Source organism: Geotrypetes seraphini, chromosome 3, assembly GCF_902459505.1.
Source record: "Geotrypetes seraphini chromosome 3, aGeoSer1.1, whole genome shotgun sequence".
Classification (NCBI taxonomy): Eukaryota; Metazoa; Chordata; class Amphibia; order Gymnophiona; family Dermophiidae; genus Geotrypetes; species Geotrypetes seraphini.
The window spans coordinates 43,057,090-43,071,342 of NC_047086.1; the positions used below are offsets into that span (position 1 = coordinate 43,057,090).

The following is a 14,253-nucleotide window of genomic DNA, read 5'->3' on the forward strand; positions in this document are numbered from 1 at the left end:
ACAAAAACTCACAGTTTAAGGCTTAGTCCTTGCACCTAGTTGACAAGCCTACTTCCATCGGTTCTGGAAACACAGCTAGTTCCTCATCAGGCAATTCTCCCTGAAGTTCCAAGGGAGTTTCTTCCTATGGTACTGGTAGTTCTGGAGGTGTTCCAGCTTCTTCTACCTCCATGGGTGTACAGCCATTACGCCTGCTTGAGCCAGGGAGGTCCTCGAGGGAGAGAGCTCTCAGCTTCCTCCCTATCCTGCCTGTCAGTTTGTTCAGGACTGCTGGCCTTTCTAGAAGAGGGACACGCCCTGATCTGTCCTGATCTGAGTCAGCAGGAATCTGCTCCTCTCTCTGGCTCCCCCGGTGGTGGCCTAGATAATAGGACCCTGGCTTGGTTCCAGGTCCTGCTTTTTTTTGTCTCCCCTGGGTCCTAGGTCTGCTGTGTTCCCAAGGTTTGTGAGGAATTTTCCCAGCCCCTGACTCTGGATGGTTAGTAGGCTCCTGGAAATCCACATACTGATGGGGCCGGGTCCTGGGCATCCCCTTTCTGGGTTCCCTATCCCCTTTCCTCCTGGCACCCACAGGGACCTTGGCAGGCACGGAGCCTGACTGGTCACAATCTGCAAAAAATCACGTGGCAAACTGGCAGTTGCCAACCACAGATGTGATAATTTCAGTCTAAACTTGAGAACATTTCTGAAATATCCTTGCAAATCAGATGACCTTCATGCACAGGACGCCCTATTCGCTAAATTCGTTGACTAAAACTGTCCCCTTCCTCACGAGGACCCTCCCTCACTAGGACTCCCCTCCCCTTAAACGCCTTTTTCTTCCTCTCAAGAAGCTCCTCACCTATCCAGATTTCCTCTACTCATAGAACTCCTACTCATATGTAAGTTCTAAAGTATTCAGGTATTCATTACCCATAGAACTCCAATTAGCACGTTAGTTTCCCATTAGACTATTATATTGTATTAGACACATTGCATGGTATTGTATCTAGTCTTATTGTATTTAGACTCACTGTATTGTACTGTACTATTTTGTATTGTATTGTATGTAGACTTATTGTTTTGTATTAAGACCTTTTGTTATTCGCTGAATGTCCAGCCTTCTTACAATGTAAACCGCCTAGAAGTCGCCTGACTAAGCGGTATAGAAAAATAAAGTTATTATTATTATTATTATAGATGACTTCTGGAGAGCCCCTGCAGAAGTGTGTCGGGGCTAGATAATTTTAGGTGGTTTGTGATCATCACCCCAATCTGATAATAACCTATGTAAATGTTAATTATTCCAACGTCACTAGGACATGGCCAATTAGGAGAAGAAATAAAGATCTATAGCCAATTAGTTAGTAATTGATTAACAAGTATATCCATGGCTGTAAGATGAGAGGGAGTCAGTAGACAGGGTAGATCTGCACACTGCAGGTGTGAACTTTACTTTCTACTCCACACTGATTGCGGTACTAATTTTCAGTTCTCTTCTGTATGCTGGCATTTACTTTATAAATAAATTCATATATCTAAGCAACAGCATTCCGTGTGTGGTCTGGGTCCTTTATGGTAAGGGTCCCAGCCTGACTTTTCCATCAGTTTCAGAGTTATCTGTCCAGGATAGTGTTTCAGTCATATCATCACATATATGTCCAGAATAATGTTTCAGTCATATCACCACATATCATATATCTACAGTAGATCACCTAAAAGAAAGAGAAAAAACTGACCATCTAGAAACCACCATAGATAAGTTTGTAATAAAAGCCAGATTAGAAAAAAAGATGATTGATGAAAAATTGCCCACTTTATGTGAAAAACTCTTCTTTCCTCCTGATTGAAAACCCACACTTCATTAATATGGTTCAGTCACTGAGACCAGGATAGGCCACCCAGCAGAGCAGATGTTGCAGGGAAACTGCTGGATAAAGTGTATAACAGAGAAGTAAAACAATATGCAACAGGTCTAAAGGGTAAAATTGTTAACCTAAGTCTTGATGATCCTGCTATATGTGCTTGTATAACATAAGGAAGGAATATCTTTCTTGCAAAAACAATTGATACCTCAGAAATTCACATACTGCAGAATACTTACAGGAAGCATAAAAAAAAAGCTATACTAAAATGTGAACATAAATTCAAATGTCTAATATGCATTTTGGTCACAGACAATACTGAAAATGAATCCAAGATGAGAAGAAATTTAGAAGAGCATACAAAGCTAACATATGCTTACAGTGCTCATTTGCTGCACCTGATAGCCAAAGACTTCAGTGTCCCAAAATAAAGTCTAATGTTGTTGAAATTGCTAAATATGTCCATAACAATCATTTTGCAATAGCAGTTCTGAAAAGAATGGGTGTAACCAAGCTAATGTTCCCACATGATATTAGATGGAACTCTGTAGTGGACTGTTTTGACCAATATATCATGAACTGGCCTATTCTGATGACCGCTTGTGAACAAAATCGAGAGAAAATGGATGGCACAACCAAAATCCTCAAAATTGGCCTTAAGAGAAATGTTGAAGATATGCTGAGAATCCTGACCCCCATTTCTGAAGCCATAAACAAAATACATAAAAATAGCTGTTTTATTGCTGATGCTATTGAAATTTGGAAGAAACTGAATGAGCGCTTAAAAACAGAACTGTACAATGACAGAATTAAATTACAAGCATTAAAAAAACGAATGGGACATGCACTGTCTCCAGCTCATTTTCTTGCAAATATTGTCAATATATGGTATCTGGGTCAAAATTTAAGTGCTGAATAAAAGAAGATAGCTATGACATTGTGAGACTGGGCATCAAAGTGGCAGATGATGTTTAATGTAAGCAAGTGCAAAGTGATGCATCTGGAAAAGAGGAAAACAAACTATAGCTAATTGATGTATGGCTCCACGTTGAGAGTCACTGCCCAGGAAAAGGATCTAGGTGTCATCATTGAAGATACGTTGAAACCCTCAGCTGAATGTGCAGCGGGAGAAAGGAAGGAAAGAAAAAAACAGAAAAAGGGTGACAAAGAGGGAGCTCAGTGTTTAGTGGTGGTTAAGAAAGCAAATAGAATGTTAGGAATTATCAGGAAAGGAATGGAAAATAAAGATGAAAATGTTATAATGCCCTTGTATCGCTCTATGGCACAGCCGTACCTCGAATACTGTGTGCAATTCTAGTCACAGCATCACAAAAAGATATAGCGGAATTAGAGAAGGTAAGAAAAGGGCGACAAAAAATTATAAAAGGATTGAGACAACTTCCCTATGAAGAAGGGCTAAAATGACTAGGGTTCTTCAGCTTGGAGAACAGAAGGCTCAGTGGTGATATGATAGAGGTATATAAAATACTGAGTGGAGTAGAAAGGATAGATATGAATCATTTGTTTACTCTTTCCAAAAATACTAGGACTAGGGGTATGGGATGAGGCTACTAATTAGTAGATTTAAAACAAACTGGAGAAAATATTTCTTCACAAGACATGTAATTAAACACTGGAATTCGTTGCTAGAGAATGTGGTGAAATCAGTTAGCTTAGCAGGGTTCAAAAAAGTTTGGATAATTTCCTAAAAGAGATGCCATAGGCCATTATTTAGATGGCTAGGGGAAATCTACTGCTTATTCCTTGGATAAGCAGCATAAAATCTGTTTTACAACTTGGGATCTAGCTAGGTTCTCAGGACCTGGGTTGGCCACTGTTGGAAAAAGGATTCTGGGCTTGATGGATCTTCTACAAAGAGGTGTTATTATATTAAAAATAATATAATGTTCCCATTAGTTTAAGATAAACTCCATACTCTATTTTGCAGATCTATATAAGAAAATCCTGAGAGCAGAAAGGCCAAGATTACAAAATACAGTAGACAAATTAAACAGGCCAAAGTATTTACTTAGTCATTAGTATTTTGTTTGCATTGGAGGAGTAAGCACAAAGCAAACGTAAAAGCTTTCTTCCTCAGTTATTCACATCAGTATTGTTGATTTAGATCTGTTTGCACAGCTTTTACATGCGAAAGCTTCCTCTATCTGTAATCTTTTTAAAATAAATAAAAATGTGGTATTTTATAGCTTTAAAACTACATATAGTGGATGTTCCTAAATCTCTACTCCTATCCATAAACAGGCAAACAGTTCTAGACAATGTCCTGTACTATGGTGATATTAATAACACTGGCTTTGTTTATAGAAATACTTGAGTCCAGTGTAACTGAATCAAACATCAATATCTTTTAACATCTGGACCAAAAAGGCTTGAAATCACTAAAGTGATTAGTTAAGGACGCCTCAGCCCCACCACTCCACCGTTGTAATTTTATTTAGTATTACACCAGGAAGGCTGTGTGGTGCCTCATCATCGGCAGTCCATTAGTATTTATTTTTTAGCAATTTTATTTTTTGTGAATTATTCTCAATCAATTATTTGTGTAAATATTAAATTTAGTAAAATTATAAATATTGACTTATCTCAGCCGCCTGTCTGGCCAGGCCAGTCTGGCTCCCAGTCTGGCTCCCAAGGCGGCTGAGATAAGTCAATATTTATAATTTTACTAAATTTAATATTTACACAAATAATTGATTGAGAATAATTCACAAAAAATAAAATTGCTAAAAAATAAATACTAATGGACTGCCGATGATGAGGCACCACACAGCCTTCCCGGTGTAATACTAAATAAAATTACAACGGTGGAGTGGTGGGGCTGAGGCGTCCTTAACTAATCACTTTAGTGATTTCAAGCCTTTTTGGTCCAGATGTTAAAAGATATTGCTGTACTATGGTGAGTCATAATTTAAGGAGAAAATTAACCATAATCATGATGTTCCAAAATTAAATTTATTGTTTGTAAAAAGGGAGTATTGTTTGCAATTAAGCATTTGTTCATAGTTGTCCTGTATACCATTTTTTAATAGAAGAGCTACATGGAGTATGAAGGGTCGCCAACAAGAAACTGGAATTCTCATGATGATAACACAATAGAAAGCCACACCAGTGGCTCATTTGATCTGCATTATACGCATGGTGGGGTACTCTTCTAGAACTTTCTTTGAAAGATTCCGGGCATTTATAGGTGTTGTACCAGTTAGATCAGTGGTCTCAAACTCTAACCCTTTGCAGGGCCACATTTAAGATTTGTAGGTACTTGGAGGGCCTCAGAAAAAATAGTTAATGTCTTATTAAAGACATGGCAATTTTGCATGAGGTAAAACTCTTTATAGTTTATAAATGTTTCCTTTTGGCTAAGGGCTCCTTTTACTAAGGCGTGCTACAATACCACATGCGCTAAACGCTGACACTTACATAGAGCTGGCGTTAGTATTTTTCATTTAGCGCGTGGTTAGCACACGCTAAAAATATTAGTGCACCTTAGTAAAAGGAGCCCTAAGTCTTAATAATAATATTGTAATTTATAGCTAAAGATATATATGATCAAGAAACTGTTTTATTTTACTTTTGTGATTATGATAAAAATACCAAGGGCTTCAAAATAATACCTGGCGGGCCGCATGTGGCCTCCGGGCCACGAGTTTGAGACCACTGAGTTAGATGTTAAATTAAGTATTGCAATCAGTGAAAGAGCCTAGATTTGGCAGCATTCTAATATTACATGATCTTTCACTTACTGCAAATTCAAATCCAGTAATGAAGAATGCTAATATTCTATAGACCTAAGGTGATTATCCACTTTATTTTTACTTTCCACTCTATGTTGCTCTAATTTAACATCATTATGTTGTAATTCAATTTTAGCAACTACTGGTTAATCTAAAAAAAAAAAAAAAAGCATGTAAAACAACATCAAGAGAAGAGGCAACAGTTTTTAGACCAAGACCTGTATCTGTTATTTTAAAGTTCAAGTCCATAAGGGTTTCATTTAGCTGCCTTAATTTTGTTATGATAGCTCAGACCCTGCCAGAAAATTCTGCCCGCAAATAGAGGGCATTAAGGTTAGGGAATCACCCGGTGATGATAGAGAATCGCCTGGAGTGCTCATTTAAATATTAATGACTTTGTTGTAATACATTTGCATGACAGAGTCGGAGTCTGCCAGGAAGCTCAGAAAAAAATACGGTGAGCACTTTTGATAGTTGGCAGGTAGAATACTTCCACGCTAAACTGGCTGGACCCGGTTTCGCTACCATCGTTAAAGGCACGGTAGGTTTCGAGAATCTTCCCCAATGTTTCTGTTTTCATTGTAGTTGCTGAGGTCTCCTTTTCTCTCAAAGTAGAACATGTGAGTTTTGAGCTCAATGGATTTGTAACACAAGTGCAGTTGAGTGTGTGTATCAGTACATTCATTTGCAGAATATAATCCTGGTGGAATTTTGCACAAAAAAAAAAATCCAAATTCTGTGCACAAAATTTGCAAGTTTATTTGACAATATTTAAATAATATTTTTGTTATTATATTACATTAGTGACTTCTATTCCGCCAATACCTTGCGGTTCAAGGCGGATTACATAAAACTTTTCAGAAATTACATAAAAGTAGCATAAGAGATGTCGTAAGAGTTACATATGAATTACCAAAGAGTTGTTGAGATCTTAAGGTGATAAATGTTTGGGTAATAAGAATTACCAGAGATTTGTCGAGATCTTAAGGTGGTAAGCGTTGGGTATATAGAGGCATTAGCATTAGTTGGGTAGTTGGGGGCATATTAGAGTATATTAAGGGTATAGAGTGGGTAGGTGGGGTTTGGGTAAGAACTGGTCGTGTTAGATAGGCTTTATGTATTTTTTGAAGAGTAGGGTTTTAGTATCTTTCTTGATGGTTTTGTAATCTGTGGTCGATGACAACAGAATGGTGATTTGTCTGTCCAGTTTAGCTGCTTTGGTGGCTATTAGGTTGTCATATAATTTTCCTCATTTAACATTTTTGGTTGGTGGGTGTGTGAATAGTGAGTGGGTTCTCCTGTGCCTGTTTGAGGTAGATTGGGTTAGTCGGTTATTCCAGTAGGTTGGGCTTTCTCCGTTAATAGCTTTGAATAGTAGGCAGTAGAATTTGAAGTGTACTCTTGTTTGTATTGGGAGCCAGTGAGAGTCATGGTATGTTTCAATGAGTAGATGAGTCTTAGGGCTGTATTTTGTATAGTTTGTAATTGTTTTATCATGGTCGCTGTACATGGGAGGTATTTTTGCAGTAGTCTATTAGTCCAAGGATAAGGGATTGTACCAAAAGTAGGAATTGTTTCGGATTTGTCTTAGATTTCTCATGGTCACGAATGATGCTTTTATTACTTTGTTGATTTGTGGTTGTATGGTACAGCCTCTATCAATAAGTACTCCCAGAAGTTTTAGTGTGGGTTGAATAGGATATAAGATCGAATTTATTACTAGATTTGTTAAGGTAGGAGTTTTATTGTTTTCTCAGGGTTAAGTTTTAATTTGTGCTCTGTCATCCATGTTGCTACTGTTTCGAGTGTTCTGTGTATTGTGCTTGTCATGGTGGGTTCTGGTTGGTCGAAGGGAAGGAGAATAGTGATGTCATATGCATAGCTGTATGAGGTTATGCCATGTTTGTCTAGGTAGAAGCTGAGGGAGGCTATGTATATATTGAATAGTGTGGGTGATAGGGGTAATCCCTGGGGAACTCCGCAGAGGTTGAACCATGGTTCAGATTTTTCTTGCTTTGTTTTAACCCTGTAGGTTCTGGATTGTAGGAAGCCTTTGAACCATGAAAGTACCTTGCCTGAGTTTCCTATGGAGCCTAGAGTTTGTAGAAGAATGTCGTGATCAACCAGGTCGAATGCTGCAGAGAGGTCTAGTTGTATGAGCAGGATTTTCTTGCCTGTACAGAGGTATTGTCTGGCAGTGTCCATTAGTGTTCCTAGTAGGGTCTCCGTGCTGTAGTTGGCTCTGAAGCCTGACTGTGTGAGGTGGAGTAAGTTGTATTTATCTAGGTATGAGGTTAAGGTTTTGGCTACGAGGCCTTCCATCAGCTTGACGTACAATGGGATTGAAGCTATGGGTCTGTAGTTGGATGGTTGGTCTGTTGTTCCTTTGGGGTCTTTTAATATCGGAGTTATGATGATTTCGCTGAGTTCTTGTGGGAAATGACCCTCTAATAGTAAAGATTGTATCCGTTGTAGAAGCAGGGAACGGAATAATATACTTGAAGTTTTCAGTAGGTATGGGGGGCAATGGTTGAGGTCACAGGCTGCGTGGCTGTATTTATTATATAGGTTGTTGAAGTCTGACCATTGTATGTGTAAGAACTGGGACCAGGTTCTATCTGCTGCGACTGGTTCTTTTTCTGTGGGGGGAAATGAGGTCTCTATGTGTGAGGGGGTTCCGCTGAACATGGCTTTGATGTTTGCAATCTTGTTTTTGAAGTATGTGGCTAAGAGGGTGGCTGAAGGAGGGGTGGAGTTGCTGTTGGCTATGTAGGGTGTGGTGTCTGTGAGAACTTTTAGTAGCTGGAATAGCTTTTTTGTGTCTTGGGGTCCTTCTATTTGTTTTGAGTAGTATGTCTTTCTTTTTTCTTTCAGCTTTTGTTTATATTTTCGGTTTGTTACTATCCATGCTGCTTTTGTGGACTCTTGGCTGCTTTTTCTCCTTTTTCTTTCTAGTTGTCTGCATTGTCTTTTGAGTTGGAGTAGTTCATTGTCGAACCACTTGTCTGATTTTCTGTACAATTCAGTGTTTTCATTAAATTATACTAGAGAAAACAAAGAACCTTTTAAGTTTTTCTAGCATAGTGACTTTCTTCTAGCAGCACATCTTTGCAAAAGTCCACCTTAGTGAAATTTGGTTGCTTTGTTTTCATAGTACTTCACTTTGCCTATATGTTGTTGAAAAACACGTCCATTCACTTAGGTCCCAGAGTCCCTTTTCATTGTATTTTCATAACTGTGTTCCCAGGATCACCTGTCCATTTTGTCCCTATCTGTCCTGTCAGCATCTGTCCTCCCTGAGCTTCTTCCCCTCTGTGTCCCTCTCGATTCCCCTGGATCCATCATCCCTCAGTCAGAATCACCCCTTTTCAAGCAATTTCCCTTTGTCTAGCAGTTCTATTCCCCTATCTCAATGCTCTCTCCCCATCAAACATTTTTCTTCAAGTCTTCCCCTCTCCATGCTCAGCATTACTTCAGTGTCCCTGTCAGTGGTGTTCCTAGCATATGTGACATCATTTTAACACCTCCTCCTTTATATGAAAAACATGTTTTTTAATAATAATCCACGTTACACAACATGGATTATTGCATGAAAAGGATGCATCTTACATACCTCAGTGAGCAGCAGAACATTAATACACCCATTGTAAAACTAAACAAGTCAGACTAGTCAGACAAGTCATATTGATCCTGCACAGTCAATACTAATAGAAAATCATGTCTTTCATACACACAGAACACAGATACACCCTCGCCCAGTATAGAATATGTACTCACAAACTAAAAATAGAAACATGTAGACAAAAGTTAAACTGAACCACAAAGAAACTAGACTTCCATACAATGCATCAATTGACCTAAGTACATGAGAAGAAGTGTATGGTATAGTGGCAGATGCTAAGTATGAATTCCTGTGCCCAACACTGGGTGCAAGGATTTATACCTGCTGAAACCTGATATAAATCCTGGCATACAAGTTGGGCGCTGACATTTTTGGAATGCCCCATATCACTCCCTTGGCCATACCTCCTTTTGGACTGCATAGGAGACACTTTGGGCTTTATTCTTGAAACATATGTCCTGATTGCAGGCAGCGGTAGGCCAATCGGAACGCATGTTTTTTTCAAAAAAAATTGGGCAAAGACCGACACCTACAATGCATGCATCTATGGAGACAATGGACTCCAGTGACAGGGTATTTCTATCTTGCTGAAGGCGGGGGTGTGGTTTCACCCGTTAGTGGCCTTGGGTATGCTTAAGCATCCCTATGTATTTCTGTAGGCGCGAGACAGACGCTTTAAATGTAGGCCTGTAAAATGTTGGCCTACATTTAAGGTGTCTGTTCAGCGATATAGATGTGATTCTCTTTAGGATGCTGATGCATGATTGACACACGATCGGCATCCGCCCCTTAGGCATCCGCTGAAATCAGTGGCCTAAAGAGAATCAGGCCCTTTGGGTGAATAGCATTATAGACAAGCATGGCAGATCTGTGCTTAAGTCCAAATTAATACCAAATAATGTCAATAACTGATTGTTAACAGCTCATTAACTAATTAGTTTGTGCATGCTTCTGTCCTGTGCACCCAAATTTGGGCGACCTAAATAGAATCCAGGGTTAAATATCTAGTCAATGGACAAGAATTAGAGTAAACGTTTCAAGGTTTTATAATCCTTGTCTGTTGATGAGCAAGATTTGTTATCTACTGACGCTGCAAAATATTTTATGCCAGATGTTCTGAGATCAGCTTAGTTCAAAAAGCAAGTTTGGAACTGATGCAGGAAAAAAAGAAAACAATTGCCAACTGTTTTCACCATGCTGGGTTTATGAAAAAAGGATGATGTATAACCATTAGATTATACTGAAGATCACTGTTCATCTAACATGCATGAACTTTGTGAACAGCTTCAAAGTTTAGGAATTTGGCTAAAAGATCTTACACCAGATGTTAGTACCAATTGTGATGCATCTCTCAGCAGGGTGGAGTAATGTTCTGAGGACACTGTTGCATCAGGCAAGGTATATGGGATGATGGCAGTGATGACAATGTAGTTAGCAATGAAAAGATCCAGATGCTCTAAATAGCACCTTATAAGACAGCCGTACTTGCAAACAAACTGGATATGAATCAGTTTTTTCATGGCTGAGCAAGACAGATGGATCAACCATTCCAAATTGCTGAAATATTTTCTTCTTTTGTGGATGAATGCATATAAGAATGCAAAGCAAAACTCATTGCTTAATGCTTTACCCAACAGTAAAACTGCATACTACATACTATATTATAGTGTAATTTTTTGCAGTATCTGTAGATTTTTTTCCAGCATTTTAATATAAATTAATCTCATTTCGTTTTGAAGAACTATACAATGGTAAATGTTTTCAGTTTTCATATTTTGAGTATCAAATTACCCCGTATTTACAAAGACAATAGTATTCTTTTTGCCACCTGGAAAACCTTAAAATGTATTTATAATTTAACATCTATACCAGTACATCAATCCATGTATCAATCCTTATGGTTGAACTCCAAGATTCAAATTGGCGAGTCTAAGATCCTCTGGAAGCATTGGCTGCAGGCAGGTATACGTATTTTGGATGATGTGTTATCAAATGGGAAAATGCTTGATTTTTCACAACTGCAACATTCATTCGGCATTACAAAGTCTCAAGCATATAAATGGTTGCAGTTGAAGCAGGCCATTCAGAAGGGATTCCCTGCCTGGCAAAATTTAAATAATCAGTATAGCTTGCCGGGCCTATGCTTCTATACAGATTTGTCAGGTCATCAGGCCACCAAGTGGTATAAATTAATATCTGACTATCTGAATAAAAAACCAGAAACTAGTTTGAAAGATATTTGGAGCATTATAATTAAAAAAAAAAAAGAAAGATATTTGGAGTATTGAGATAAAACAGCAGATTTCTGTAACTCAATGGCCATGGATTAGAACTTGGAGGATGAGATGTAGAGCATCAACCTCTATGAGACAATCATGGTTTTTTTGTTACATAGAGTTTTTTGGACCCCTGTTATATTTCAAAAGTTAGATAGTTCAAAATCTAATAGATGCTGGCATTGTCATCTTGATGTAGGGACACTGGATCATTTGTTGTTTCATTGTCCTTTGATACTCAACTTTTGGAGATCTATATGGGGACAAATCAATTTAATTTTGGAATCTTCAATTCCGCTATCTTACGAGGTTGTTATTTGTGGTACATTGTTGTCACCGAAACCTCCTTTGGATAAATATAAAAGTAGATTATTTGCTATTATGACCAAAAATTGGGATTGGCTTAATTTCTCCTTTTGGTGGGATTCTGTATGTTTATATTACAAATATGAGAAAATGAATTCAGAATGATAAGTTATTCAAATTAACTTGGAGTCCATTGACAAATTTTGTTAACGATGATTAGCTGGATTATTCCCTTGATTTTTTTATTTTCACATCTAGGGTGGGTGGGTGGGAGGGTGGAGGGATAGCAGATTTTGATCAATATGTTCAATATGATTTTTATTACTTGTCTGAAGTAATGCATTTGTTTTTTTGTTCTGGTATTGGGGTGGAAGGGGGGAATGTCGAAGTATTTTGATGATTGATTCAAGTGCAAATTTGAAGTTATTTAATATGTATATTTAATGCACTATTTTTTAATAAAAAAATCAATAAAGATTTTTTTTAAAAACACAATTTAGTTATAAAATTGACAGAAATACACTGTCACTGGGGTCCATCGTCCGGACAAATCACCAGGATCCACTCTGATCACCTCCGGTCTCTGTAGTCTCCTCCAGCTCACTGCAATCACGGTACTCACCTCTGGTCCAGACTTACCAAAGGTTAGGCCAATGGCCCACATTCATCCCCTCGAGGGTCACCTCTAGGAACCAGAACTCTAAGAAACACTCAGAGATCAGTCTCAACAATAAGGGCCAAAACGAAAGATCCTTCCTTGAGGGACCTTTTCTCATCAGGGTCAGGAAATTCCCCTTAAACAAAAATTTAGTCTCTTGGCTTCAGTATTAGTTCCCAAGGTCTATTTCAGAAGCTGTCCAAGCTTCAAACCCTGAAAAACTCCAAAGGGCACAAAAAAAAGCCTTCTCAATAGCAGTTCTCTCAATGGAAAAACATAAGCACATTAGTATTCAGATCAGTTTAACTCAGAATAGTGGATGAAGCTAATATGGAGTTGCTCAGTCTCAATGAACAGGTGTAGGTCAGTATTGAGGAACTAATTTCCCACCACCTTCCACACAGCCATCTTTAACTAGCTACCACCCCTCACAGGCAGGACTCTACTGACCCACCCCAATATGAAAGAAAGACTCCCAAGACCTAGTCTCAGAGACATGTTGTCTTCTCATATTTTTTTCCTCTAAGGGATTTCTCTCTAGGATGACTTGGTCCCTGGGATAAGATGTACACCCTTTACTAAATCTCAATATCACCAAGAACCCTGAAGAAGTTCAGGTATAAATTCTGTGTCAAGATTTAGAAAATATTATAGAAAAGATATATCTATTTTTTTATTTCTGAAGTATGACAACATAAATTTGCACTCTCTCACAAAAGAAAATTTGAGAATGTAAAAATAAACTTGCTATTTCTAGAAATTTTTATAAGAACGTAAGAATTACCATACTGGTACAGATCAAAGGTCTATCAAACCAAGTATCATGTTTTCAACAATGGCCAACCCAGATCCCAAGTATCTAGATAGATCCTAAGTGGTAAAACAGCTTATCCTAGGAATAAGCAGTGGATTTCCCCAAGCAATCTCAATAATGGCCTATGGACTTCTTTTTTAGGAAATTATCCTACGTCTTCCAGCAGCCTTCCCATCTGGCCCTTTCTCATCCACCTGCACTTGGTCGCACCCCCTGCCCCGCGGCACTCTTCGGTGACTCGTCAGCACCGATGATCAAGACAGGCTGCTGGCGTCAGGGCCTTCCCTCTTTGCAGAAATAGGAAGCTGAAACAAAGCAGGCAAGACTTGCAGAGGGAAGGCCCCGTCAGCAGCCTGTCTTGATCACCGCTGCTGACGAGTCGCTGAAGAGGGCCGCGGGGTAGAAGGTGCAGGTGGAAGGGAGGTGGGCCAGATGCAGGACTCATGGGTGAGGGAGAATAATAAGAGAGAGAGGAGGGAAACAAAAGGAAATATGTCATATATCAAGCTGGGCTGGAGTGGAGGGAGAGTACAAAGATGTTGGCTACAGTGACAAAGGAAGAGGAAGAGGGGGGATAAGCTGAAAATTGAGGCAGTGACATACAGAAGAGAAGGGGAAAGCAGGAACTATAAGGCTGAAACAAACATATTACAATACATTACATTACATTAGTGACTTCTATTCCGCTTGTACCTTGCAGTTCTAGGCGGATTACAAAAAAGCTAACTGGACATTTCCAGGAACATTACAGTTTAGGTGTTAGGATTACAATGAAGCTAACTGGACATTTCCAGAAGATTTGCAACTTAGGTAGTGGAATACATGGTTGATACTTAGGAGAGAAAAAATTACAAGAGGGCATGCATGGCCCCAATGAGATGCAAAAGCTGAAGGGGAAATTATTTTTTTAATATACCACACTCTCTCAAATAATCACCTACCTTCAGTAATCACCCCCCCTAAAATTTGGTTTTAAAACCA

General features: G+C 38.7%; 1 protein-coding gene across 2 annotated transcripts in view; it reads right to left on the bottom strand.

The window, feature by feature from the left end:
* The window catches only part of BCKDHB (branched chain keto acid dehydrogenase E1 subunit beta), a 414,901-nt gene that overhangs the window by 87,945 nt on the left and 312,703 nt on the right, over nucleotides 1–14,253 (bottom strand). The gene's annotated exons all lie outside the window — the stretch shown is intronic.